The sequence below is a fragment of the Apaloderma vittatum genome, unplaced genomic scaffold (genome assembly GCF_000703405.1).
Source record: "Apaloderma vittatum isolate BGI_N311 unplaced genomic scaffold, ASM70340v1 scaffold9227, whole genome shotgun sequence".
Lineage (NCBI taxonomy): Eukaryota > Metazoa > Chordata > Aves > Trogoniformes > Trogonidae > Apaloderma > Apaloderma vittatum.
This window is the reverse complement of record NW_009724508.1, coordinates 48,326-61,826: the sequence shown is the minus strand read 5'-3', so window position 1 is coordinate 61,826 and position 13,501 is coordinate 48,326.

Sequence of the window (13,501 nt, the reverse complement as noted above, 5' to 3'; positions counted from 1 at the left end):
GTTCAGTCTTGAAAAGGGAAGACTTCGGGGGGACCTAATAGCTGCCTTCCAATACCTGAAGGGAACCTACAGGAAGGCTGGGGAGGGACATTTTACAAGAGTGTCCACTGACAGGACAAGGGGAAATGGGTTTAAGTTGTATTTAGATTGGACCTTAGGAAGAAATTCTTCAGTACGAGGGCGGCAAGACTTTGGAATAAATTGCCCAGAGACGCTGTGGCTGCCCCCTCCCTGGAGGTGTTCAAGGCCAAGTTGGATGGAGCCTTGAGTATCATGATCTAGTTGAGAGGCGTCCCTGCCCATGACAGGGAGGTTGGACTAGATGACCTCTAAGGTCCCTTCCAGCCTATGCCACTCTATGATTCTATGATTCTGTGGTTAAGCTTTAGAAGACTGAGCTGCACTAACAAGTGTTCAGGAGTTGGAAAACTAAGTTAGAACAACAGTAAACCTAGAGAGAGCAAGATCAGTTAAAGAACATAGTTTTAATGGCTCATATGGAATGAAATTCAGAGTGCCTACTTGGTCCACTCTCACGATGTTCATTTCCAAAGTGCAAGTATTGAGCAATATGCTCAGGAGGTTGCAGTAGTATGTGTATTAAATCATATACTTCAGAGGAAATTGGAAGAAATCAGCCCACTTGATGAAGAGAGAGCAGCAGTTTCAACTACCCTGCATTTCCTATAGGGTCTACATGATCAATTAATATTCAGCAAGTAGTACACAAGTACTTCTTTCATCTGACACTCTCAGAGCAAAAATTTTATTGTACGTTTCAACCTGCCAAAGCAAGCACCAGGACTTGCTTTTCTAGAAGAAAGAACAAGAGGTTTAGCAAGTAGTCAACGTGTCGTGAGTGAAGTGCAGCAGGAAGAGGTTTGTGAGATTTAAGACCTGCTTTGGGAAAGCAAGCATCCCTAAGGAGCACTAGGAACAGAGGAGAAGGCTGGTAATTACATCTGAATGGGTCCAAGGAACAAAGCTTTGTCAGGGAAGGCAAAGTAATACATTAATTGTAAAATAAATTAAATCTCCACTTCTTGGGTGTACTGTGTTTCCCAAGCCCATTAATGCTCATAAGACAGGATGGTTCTTCAAGTGTGTTAGGTTTCTAAAGGTAACACTGATGTAAACAAAAAATTATTGATTTATACTGCCAGAAATAGAAGTAGTTGTAATTAAATGGGAAGGAAATGGGAAATTTATGCAGGAGTCTTTTTTACTTGGTGTTAATATTGCCATCCACACTCAGACCACTTCTAAAACTGTCTGGGATACATGAAGCAACAGATAATTCTGTTCCATTGGTTTGAAATTATCACAGTTGTTAACAGAAACATGGCAAAACCAGCCCAAATCCTGAAGTGCATAAATGGCAACCACACATCTGGCACAGTGTTACTTCTTAGTTAGCAGTTCCTTAACTACACAGATTAGGAATACGGAAGAAGTAGTTTATCCAGGTTTTTTTAAAGTAGTTACATTTTTCCAGGACATCACACTATGAAGTTAATAAAAATCTTCTTTTTTGTTTGGCTTAACATTTGCAACTGAAGTACCAAACAACTCTGCCATTCTGATTAAGAAGTGAAGCTTCAGCCCAGAGCATCTTGTAATTTAGTTTAGCTGTTTCATTAATACACAATGTTCAAAAATCAACAAGAGGTTTTGCCTCCCAGCACTTCGTCTGGGGAATCTACTGCATGGCTTTGAACACTAAATTCCAACTTACTGCATTTGGCCTGATGAGCACCTTTGTAATTACATATATCAACAGGTTTCTGAAAAGGGAGAAATCTCTTGTATCAGCCCTCCTGCAAGTATATGTAAGACCTATTGGCTCCAGTGTTATTACTACTGGGAGAAGAAGTGGCCAAATCAGATGTCAAGGATGTTTGTTCCTGGGGAACAAGAAATGGTCTAAAACTCTTTTGCTTCAGACAGTGTAATTATTATATTTGTGAACACAGTATCTTTTTTCATAACTAGTAATTATTAGAAGCAAACATTAAAAATACATATCCATAATGACTGCCTGCAATTATATTCTAATCTCTACTAAATTGTATCTCAGCAGCTTATTACTCATTTAAGAGCAGTGTCCCTGTGTGAGGCCGCTAATCGTGTCTGGAGCGGTGGCCAACAATGAAGGTTTAGGGAAAGGTTTCAACAAAGCAACTCTATATGACATCTCCCCAAAGAAGTCTTCTAGCATCAAGGCATTGAGACTTATCTTTTTCTTGACCTTTTTTTTTAATGGACTAAATCAAGTCTCTCACCTTGTCAGAAACAGAATTGCTTAAGGCAGTGGAAAACTTGAGCAGAAATACATTTGAATTCAACTAAGTTGCTCTGAGATACATTGACACATAAGATAGGATTCCTCTAGATACTAAGAATATGAAATTTATGTCCTAGATAAGTTACTTGGTTTCCATTCATAGGAGTGAAATGGCCTCTAAGTTCAACTTAGCTAATTGTGAAATTTCACAAACCTATAGTATTCTTATTTAAGGGGACAGCAATGTAATATTTGAAAGCTTCTCTAGATGGCAGTATTGGAGAAGAATTGCCAGTGGCCAAACCAAGCACGGTTTTTACCACAGTATTTCTATGGATTTTAAATTATTCAGCGGTTTTCTTTAGCAAGATTAGTTTGTACCACATACTTCCATAAAATCTGTTAAAATATTTTTTCTTCAAGACTACATAATGGAATGTTACTCCCCTTTTCACAAATAAATAAGTTAATAAATAGACTTTGTTAATTATGTATTAGTCTCTGAATTCCATAGCTACAAATACTGCCTGTCAACATACAGCTCTTGAAGAAATGAAAAGACATGTAAGGTTGGTTTTATTGTTGTAGCCTCAATTTAATGAGATACTTTCCAAGCAATAAAGCCATTTCCTTGATGAACAAATGGCAAACAACTTCTTTAGCTATGTTTATCAGCTCAAGTCAACTTCCTAGATATTTTTCTGATGTCAAGTTACATTTCTGAAAACACCTGAGAAGGACTTGAGGGTGCTGTTTGATGAAGTGCGTAACATGAGCTGGCAATGTGCACTGCCAGCCCAAAAAAACAACAGTGTCCTGGGCTGCATCAAAAGAAGCGTGGCCAGCAGGTGAAGGGAGGTGATCCTGCTCCTCTGATTTGCTCTGATGAGACCCTACCTGGTGTACTGCATCCACCTGTGGAGCCCTTGACACAAGAAGGATGTGGACCTGTTGAAGAGGGTTCAGAGGAGGGCCAGAAAGATGATCAGGGGTCTGGAGCACCTCTCCTAAGTGGACAGGCTTAAGTTGGTTCTGTTCAGCCTGGAGAAGAATATAAGGCTCCAGGGAGACCTTATAAGTGGTCTTCCAGTACCTGGAGGGGGCCTATAGGAAAGCTAGGGCATGTTGTGAGTAGGCTAAGAGTCATTGGTTTTAAACTAGAAGAGGGTGGATTTCAATTAGACATTAGGAATGAGTTCTTTACAATGAGGGTGGTGAGACACTGGAACAGGTTGCCCAGAGAAGTTGTGGATGCCTCATGCCTGTAAGGGTTCAAGAGCAGGCTGGACGGGTCTTTGAGCAACCTGATCTAGTGGGAGATGACCCTGCTCATAGCAGGGAAGTTGAAACTAGAAGTCCCTTCCAACCCAAACCATTCTATGATTCTATGAATCTCTTTCTAGATCTGCTGACTGTGCGGCACAGCTGTACTATTCAGTTGCCTGAAAATAGGACCAGGGTACATGCTGCCGTAGATCCCCCACAGCTTCCAGCTGCCACCTCCAGCAGGTCCTGTGTTTGCCATTACACCAGCCAGGCCCATATGTGGATAATCTGCGTACACTAAAGCATCTCAATGGCAAGCAACAAACATATTTCAGCAAGTGAATCCTGTTTTAGGTCACAGTTGGCCATAATGAGTATTTTTGTGCCTATAAATAATGTGTAGACAGCTAAATATGTCTTAGTGTCAAAATTAATTCCTTTAATTTTATAGTAATCTATTGCCCTGAATTACTTTCATAAACACTATGCAGAATATCAGCTTTCTTATACTCCAGTCCTTCTCAAAATACACTTGCATTGTTGTCTGACTAAATCTAGTCCAAAAAACAGTAAGTGAAGATCTCAATTTGAAACTAGATTAACAAAGTTTTGAATACTTATTTGTCTACCAATTGCTTTATCAGGCTGTGGGATACTCACAGTCCCTCACAATGCCCTAGTCTTCAGACAACTGCAGATTTCCAGTGCAGAAATGGTTCCAGTGAGAGAATATCAGACTGGTTTTTTATTTTTGCAGGTTTCATTTTGAAAGAATCTTCAGAGTATTTCACTACCTAGAACAAGCTTACTACTAAAGCCTTTGTAGATTTTATTTATGTCACATTTTACTAACTGCCTGTTGATTAAAAGTTAGCTTTCAAGTGCAAATACTTGAACCCATATCTGTCATATCCTCAGAGAATATAATAACCACTAAACAATTAGGTATGTAAAGTTTTCTTTTTTTGCCTCTATCTTTTCTAGGAAAAGTTTGTTTCATGAAATATACATTGGAAAGAAGAATTACAAACTATCTGTATGTTGGCTATGATATCCATATCCTCAGATGCAGGAGAATCGGGTTCAGATTCCTGGGCCAATTTATTTCCTAATACTGAGATTTCATAGCTGCTTCCTGTATAATTTGCTGGCTCACGTGACTTATGCTTAGACACTTATCTCTTAAGACGTGTCGTACTGAAAGATTGAGTTCTAGTGTTTTGACTTTGCCTAGTAATAGCTATTTTAGGATTTGAAAGACCAGAGACCACTTCAGGGATTTAGCCATATGTTCGTAGATGTTACTTCTTAGCTAATTAGGTCTCTAATTAGCTAACAGTAGAGATTACAGCTCCACTGCAACAAAATCAAACAGAACTGTAGTTTTCACTCTAGAAAACTGCAATCTTTTCTCCCAGTATTGCTCAGAATAATGGTTGCCTCAGTCTCTCCTCTCCAGAGACATCAAGGACTACTTATGGCTGCAAGTCTGGCAAAATTACAATTTTCATGACTACATGGTTATTACTAGTTACAGTGGTTATATTCTAGTTGTGTTAGTAATCGACACTTCTATTAACATGATTGTTACTGCACAAAAAATGAAAGTTGAAATATTTTTTGCCATACATGAATTATTTTATAAGAATGAAAATCTAGCTCTTCAAATATTAAATAAAAGATGATGATTCAACAGAAAAACACATTTCCGTTTAGGGCCCTGGACGCAGAGCCCTCTGCCCTGAGCAGCCATGGGATATCACTCCCGGCTCCTGGCTCCGAGCCGTCGCTACTCCTGTGGCTCCTAACACCACCAAAATGAAACAAACACTGAGAAAAACATTACAGTTTGTGGGCAGGACAGTAGATAAGTGACAGTTCTATGAAAAATCTTGCTTGATATATTTTGTTCCAAAACAGATTAGAGAAGAAAAAAAACTGATACAGCTAGCGTCACAGACTAACCCATCCATCCAAACCAATTTTTGCCAATTTGACCACATGATTACTATGAAAGCCTGTCAGAGGTTTTGTCAATCTTGAAGTTAAGTAAATTCACTGCTCTTGACTTAGCACTGAGCCACCTGTCTCCTCAAAGAAGGCTATCAGGCTGGTCACACACAATTTGACCTTGTCACCATCTTGTCCTTTATGTGCTTGGATATTTTGTCAAGGAGGCTTTGTTCCATGACAGTTCCCAAGTGAGGTGAGGCTGACTGGTCTATAGGTCTCTGCATCATCTGTCTTGCATTTGTTGGAGGAGAGGATGATGTTTTGCCTTCCTCCAGTCACTAGGAACTTCTTGTGATTGCCACAACCTCTCAGAGTTTATTGATAGTGAGCAGCCTCACAGTCATGTTGGCCATCTCCCTCAGCACTTGGGGATGTGTCCTGGCTAGTGTCCTGCCCATGTGTATGTCTGATTAGCTGATGTGTTCCCAAATTCTTCCTCTGCCATAGACACAATTTCACTTCCCAAACTCAGATACCAGACTCAGGGACTTGGGAGGCTTGATCAGGCTTTGTCAAGTGAAAAATGAGCCAAACAAAGCTTTTACTATTCTGCCTCTTTCTATGTCCTTTGTAAAAAGGTCCCTGCTCCTTTCAGGAGCGGCCTCACATTTTCCTTCTTGGAATCACAGAATCATTAAAGCTGGAAAAGACCTCTAAGATCATCAAGTTCAACCATCAGCGCAACTCTGCCATGACTACTAAACCATGTGCTGAAGTGCAATGTCTACAAGCCCTTCTTGTTGCCTAAGGAAAAGCCCTATGAGCCCTTCTTGTTTCTATTTATATCTCTTGCCAGTTTCAACCCCTGACGAGTTTTGACTCCTGACTCCATCCCTATCCAACTCAGGCAATGGCTCTGTATCCCTGTTGGTAGAAGTTCTGCCTTGGAGTTTGAGATAGTTTTTTTCATGATGCCTGTTTGACTCTTCCACTGCAAGTTTCCTTGACGTGCTGAAGAAAAAAATGGACTTGCTGAAAGTTTTAAGGCAACAAGCTGCTTGAAGAAACTATCAAAATGCAATGCCATCAAAATGTAGACCGGGATGTGCACAAGCACTTGTGCTTCAATGGTGGAAAATGAGCTACAAGAATGGCCTAGAAAGCTTTGTTCGGAACAGTAGAATAGGATGGGCTGATCAAATGAGGATAGCGGGAGGAACCTGAAAAGCAGTAATGCATGTTGGAAAGAAAAGCACACTTCAACAATAGTACTTACAGTAACTTTGTGCTCCCATAGCTCTCACAGGTCTAAAGGGATTTAGAGTTTCTTTTTGTACCATTTAGAAGTGTATACCCTCATGAGATACTAGTATTCAGTTTAGAAAAGTGAGTCAATTATCAGAGACAGAACAGAAAGGTTTGCTTAGATGCCTGTTGTGCTTACAGTGTACCACACAGTGCTGAGCGCCCTTGTTAGTAATGCCGTACTTAGACAGCACAAATTTAGCTTGTAGGATTGGCAAAGGCATCCATTCATCTCATTTGTTTTAGTAAGAGTTTCTCTAAAATAAGCATATGTTACACAGGAACTGTCTTGTGCAAGTTTAGCCAACCTGCTTATTTTCTTGTCTTAGGTGGGGAAAAATAGTTTGTTGCCAAGAAAACAACAGCAAAGCACCTCACCATTTGACATGACATGTTAGCTTTGCATATACCTGCCATAAAAACAAATCAAAAAGCTTAAATTGTCTTATTCTTCACCATAAAAGTTTGTCTATTCATTGGTGCAATTCTTAAAAAATGAAATTTTCTAGTGATCTTCCTTCTGCACTGCAGTAGAGTTAAACCATTCTGTTTTGAGATGTGGTTGCACACTTCCATGTGCCTGTCAAGTCAGATTTTTTCCATGCATATAATCAGTACTCACAGGATCTACAGATAATTTACAAGCAAATTAGAAGTCATTCTAACACTTCCTGTAGTTAGGCCTGCTGCATTGTAGCAAAATATGTTGCTGTCTGACATATTTATTGGGAATAAAACCACTTTTTTCTAAAAATGACAATAAAATATTTGCATCTTGGAAGCTTTGGGATGAAGTATATTGAAAAGAATCTTTTATGTGATATCTATAAATCAGGATAGTACCACTTTTCTAAAGCATTCCGACATCTGGGGGGGTGTTATTTTTTAATAGTCTGTTTGTAATGTAAAGCCATGGATTTAACTAATTCTCTGAGTGATACTATAAAATCACCTTTTTTCATCCTTGTCCTTCCTCGCTGCTCCACGGCTTTTTATCACACCTATCTTCCTTTTGTATACCTTCCATTGAAAAGAAACGTAGCTGCAGCTGAACATTTTGCTTTCACACTAGTCATTGTCCACAATTCCTTCATAAGCCATGAAAGAATTAAATACATTGACAAAGTGAAACTGAATCTGACATAAAGACTTTCAGATGCCTCAGTGCACACTTCACCTGGAATGACCTTTTAAGCATGAGCATGTTTTAATATAAGATCGACTGCTGTGGCATAGTGCCTCCATGTGTGGGTCTCACTGTGCAAAAATTTACTACAATTGACTGGCAAATGATGCATAAAGCAAAAATATCTATGTACAAAATGAATTATATTATTATTCATTTTTAAATATGAAGACAACAGTATAGGGATTACATCTTTCACTACTAATGGAGAATATTTTCTCTTACCTACTGAAAAATCACAAGCACCTAAAAATCTATATGAAAGTTGGGTTTTTTTAAATTTTTTCTTTTGTACCTGATAGTGTTTATAAGTTTTAATGATATAAATTACACGACCTAATCTGTTAAGCAAGTTTAATTACTATTTGTCTTGCAGGTGATTGCTACTCTTAACACTGTTTTATTTCTGTCAGCTTTTAAGTATAGCTGCCAGGAACTTTGAATTTCTGACATGTAATATATTACTGCAGACACTGCCGAGCCTTGATATCGTAACAACTTTTATGATGCTTAGGATGTGAGAGATTTGTTAATGTAATGTGTTTGCATGATGATCTGTACATAGGTTGAATAACAGCTCATCAAAAGACTGATTCTGATCATTCAAGCATTTCATAAATCCACTATGATCAGTATTCTTACTTTTCGACTTAGTGAGGAATTGTGAGGTTAAACCCACGCACCTTCTTAAGAAGTATTACCTGCCTTCTGGGGAGGTGAACGCACAAACAGGGCAGTTGTGTCTGCGCAATTAAGAGGCATCCTCAGGTCACTATGCTGATAACAGGTGAGAGATCTGGATCCTGTATAATGGTGTGTCTGTCCGCTGGACACGCTCCACCAGGAACACCTTGAATCGTGTTCTGAGAGAGGTAGTGTGACAGAAAGGCAAATTACAAAGTGTTGCAGCGTGCTGACTGCATTCCAGTCTAATAACTACGGCCCATAGGCCACAGGCAGTGCGGCTGCGACTGGATAGCAAGTGAATTCTTGAGCAGATGCTGTGCAGGAAAATTGGGTACGGAAAGGTAGCATAAGGTTGTCCAGGAATGCACTACAAGGTAGGTACATACACGAAAGTGTGTCTGACTGAAAGCAAGTTACTATAAACCTATGAAATTAGGAGCACCGAAATGAAGAAAGATGTTGGCTTCTTAGAAGAGAATCAGCAGGAAGGCTGTGAGAAGTGAAGGAGGCTGTACTTACAGTTCAGGTATTTACTAGTGCTGTTAACCCAGCAGTAAAAGTAAAAATAATAAAAAAGTCTCACACACAGGTCTGTACGTACCCTACACTTCTGAATAGCCTGACTTGATGCAGTGAATCCACAAATGCAGCAAGCTAACAACTACACAACAGTGAATTAGCTAATAACTGACCTAACTTCAAGGGACGTAAGAAGCATAAAAAAGTATAGTCATCTACCTGAAGGAAGGTTAATCAGCCTGATTCTTAGGCCCGTATGAACAATTAGCCCTGAGAGAAGTGGTAAGACAAAATGATGTGGTGTACACTGTATCTTCACTTTCATTGTGTGAAAGTGCTCCATTTCAGTATAAGACAGGACAATTTCAATTACCAGGCATCTCAGTATGACTATCCAAACCCCAAATTTCAGTAGCAATTAATGAACACAGTCCACTCAAAATGTACATTCTTATGCCACACAAAGGCATTCATTAAAAATCCTCCACTAAGGTTTTCATCTGTATGGTGAAGAAATAAATGTTTATTCTGATTCCTGCAAAAGTATTTTGCATTTGAATGTTTATACAATGTAAAATTTACACTTATATTTACTTGAAAATGAACACTAACAAGATCACGTTTATTTTGCATTACAACTACAGGCTTGATTGTTAACGAAAACAAGGCAGACAGAAGACAAAATGGCACTGATTTGCTATTGTCTGTGTTTTATTCTGTATGTAGGTTATTTTTAGTCTTTGGAAATGGAAGAATTTGAAGTGTAATATAGAGCATTTATGAGCTGTACAAAATAACTGTAGACAACTGGTGCCATAATAATGCAGTCCTCTCAAAATATCTTTCAGAAGATCTTTTCTCTTGTATTTTTCAGGTATTTCCATTAGTGATCCATCTTTCAGAAGTAATGAATCATCATGGATGTCATTTGCACCTTTTTATGTCCGGCATAAGACCCATATCAAAATACAGTTCCAGCCTCTATCGCCAGAGGGTATCCTGTTTTACATCGCCCAGCATTTGGGTACCCAGTCAGGTAAGGGTATTCCCCCTTGCTGATGCCATACAGCCAGGGACTTTATAAAAAAAGAAAGGCAGTGCACTAATGTGATTGAGGCATTCAGTCTCTGTAACACCTTGACCATGGTGACTGGGTCTTGATCTGTGAATAATCAATTTCGTAAATAAAAACACGCATAACAAAATTTTAGATCAGCCCAAAGCCAGCAAGGATATCATGAAGTGGTTCAGGAAACCATTTTCCCCTGAAAAGTACCTGGAGTGAGCTTTTCAGCAGCCATGTACTGATACTGCTCCCACAGTTTCAGTGCAGCTACATGAGGCTTCAAAGTCTAGGGGTCTGGGACGGTGTTTTAAAATGAGCAAAAATAAAGCAATATAAAAATTGATCCAATGAGTTAAGTGAAAATGAACAGACTACGACAGAGCTAATGAGGTTCACCAGAACTCTAACTTTTTATTATATAATGCCAAAAGGTTGCTGGAGCAGCGTGCAAATTGTGCAAGTTCTGCGTTTGCCAGATGTACAGAGTGAAAAACAAATCTAAAAAAAATATTTCTGCTATTTATAAAAGTATTTTAAACTTTACTGAGTTAACATTCCTAAAACTTCATGGCATGAAAACATAATTTGCCAACCAAATATTTACAACCAGTGTAAATAACATTTTAAAATTTAGCCTTTAGGGCTAAAATCTTTCAATTGCATTTATGTGGTGTCTTGCACATTTTTAAACAGAAGCATCGCTTATCATTCATAACATGATCTTAGAGCAAATTTTCCACTTTTTAGTAGTACATTATGCAAAAAATGGGCCTTTGTATGACAAAAAATGCATTTAACTATTCATCATATATCTTTGAATTCCTTTGATCAAAGCCGAAAGCTTTGAACCATTTCAATAAACACACTCAGCCACACATGCATATAAACACACACATGCCCAATTTACCATCTTCTTATTCTGCACACAAAGGTTTAAACAGGCTACCATTCAGTAAGAGCGATAATGTGTCACGCGCTGCTGGCACCTCCTGTTCACCTCAGTCTAATTACAGCCACATACAGAGAAACAGCTTCAGAGAATAAATACATGGAATACAAATACATTTATTTGCAAAGCACTTTGTCTTCTACAATGAATCTTTTCTAATTCTATCACTTACAGGCAAAATTCTGAGATTCTCAGTGTATAAACTAAAGCATTACATGGACCATGAAAAACAGAAGAGAAAAAAAGGATCTCTCTCAAAAGAATAGTCAAAGGTCATGGAAGCAGCTAGCATATAAAGAAATTAAATATCTCTCTGGAAAGCATCAAAGAGAGTGCTAAGTGTGTTTAACTTGGGCCAGTAGAGGCTTAGCATGAGCATGCCCTCGTTCTTCTGCCATTCATGAATGTTTAGTTTGTACCAGAAGGAATATTTTCTTTAAATCGCTTTCTAGATTCATATCAATTTCACTTCAAAATAAAAAACAACTTCTACAGAGTAATTTAATTCCTTTACAATTTTCCTCCTTCCATTTTCTCTGCCCTGAAGTTTTGAAAGATTTAGGAAAAGCTAATCATCTGGCTCTTTATATATGCCTTCATATAATCCTGTCAAATCCAGACAGAATTAGACTGATGAAAGACTCAGAAGTATTCTTAGCAGCCAGCAGATGTGAAAGAGCTTTCTGTTGGGGATTAGTTTAAAAAGCACTTCCTATAAAGCCTTTTCTTCTACACAGTTATGTAAGATCTAATAAACTGATTGCTGAAAACACTTTTTTTTTCCCTAACATTCCTTTTTATCAGGAAATAATTAGAACATTTTCCTTACTAGGCAATACTGATTTTTTTTTTTTAATAGGAAATGAACTCTGACTGCGCAGCTAAATTAGTAATGATACAGAGTGACACAGTTATCAATTAGCTTGGCTTGTTACCCATGTAAACACTACACTGGGACTTTCCCTTCAGGGGCATGCCCACACCAAATAATACTTCAATCATTAAAAAAAAAAAAAAATCTGTAGCAGGTGAAGAAATAAGCAATGGACTTGTGTTGAAACATTTCCTTCTTGCTTTGTTCTTCTGACGGAACATTATGTGCGTTTCTAGAAAGGGTAGGTAGGTGGCTAGTCTCCTTAAACGAAAGTTGATATTCTGGTTCCAGCCTTCGAGTATCTTAACAAGGTGATTGCTTCAGTACACACATTTAAACACCTGGCAAATTGGCCTAAAATGGAAAACATCCCATGGATCTTTACCTGTTAGCTGGATTTCCTATAATTCTGTCAGTCATTGGTTTTCTCGCCTTAACTGTTTCTGAATGTATGTCGTGACTTTAAATTTGGTAGTATTGATTTCTGTGGACCTTAAGAAAATAATTTCTGAAATTTGGCTGAATTTATGCAGCTAGCTATATTTATAGTAAGCTGGAGGGAAACAAACATGCACCAAAAAATGACAACAGATGAACTGTGTATGCATATTTTAGTTTAGAAACTTGCAGACAGAATGATGGGGACTTTTCTCCCCCCTCTTTGATTATTTGTCTTATGCCAATGAAGTAAAAATGTGGGAGATGCAGAGAGCTGTATTCTCTGCTTCTGAGTGAGGTGGCTGCAAAAAATGCAGCACTCTCTAGTGGAGCCCAGCAGAGCCTCAGTAGAAGGGCATCCCTCTCCACATTTCCTCAAGTCCAGTGTGTCTTATTTCTACCAGTGGAAGCGTGAGACCCTCACTGAATAAAAAGCCTTTAATTCAGACAGGGTTTGCTGGATGCCTATCAACTGCTTGAACAATGCACAGTTCAGTCCCTTGACTGACCACTCCTTGCCACCTTGGCACTCTGGGTAAAAGGTAGTAAAGAGCATTACTTTTTTGTTGAGTCATGACATTACTGAAGCTTTATGTTTGTTCACGAAGGTGGAACATGCTGTAGGCTGTCTGCACTATTCCAGAGTTCAGGCCAGGGTGATGGAAAGGTTTGCTCCCTGATGGGATGAGAAAGAACACTTATGCTGCATGACTAAGAAGAATGTCAGGTTAATAAACAGAACGGGATGACTCACACTATATTTAGTATTCAACGTTTGCAACACCAGTGCTCTGTCTCTCTTTAACCAGATTACATTCCCTACCTGGTCTGAAAAACCTCAAAACTTTAACTCCTGATATTTAAAGCGTTTCAGTTTAAAAATCTAAAGCATGAAAATAAGAGGTAACCAGGGTGTGATATCTGCGCAGTTTTCTAAGACATTGTTTTTGGTGAAAACTAGATTATGGAACTGA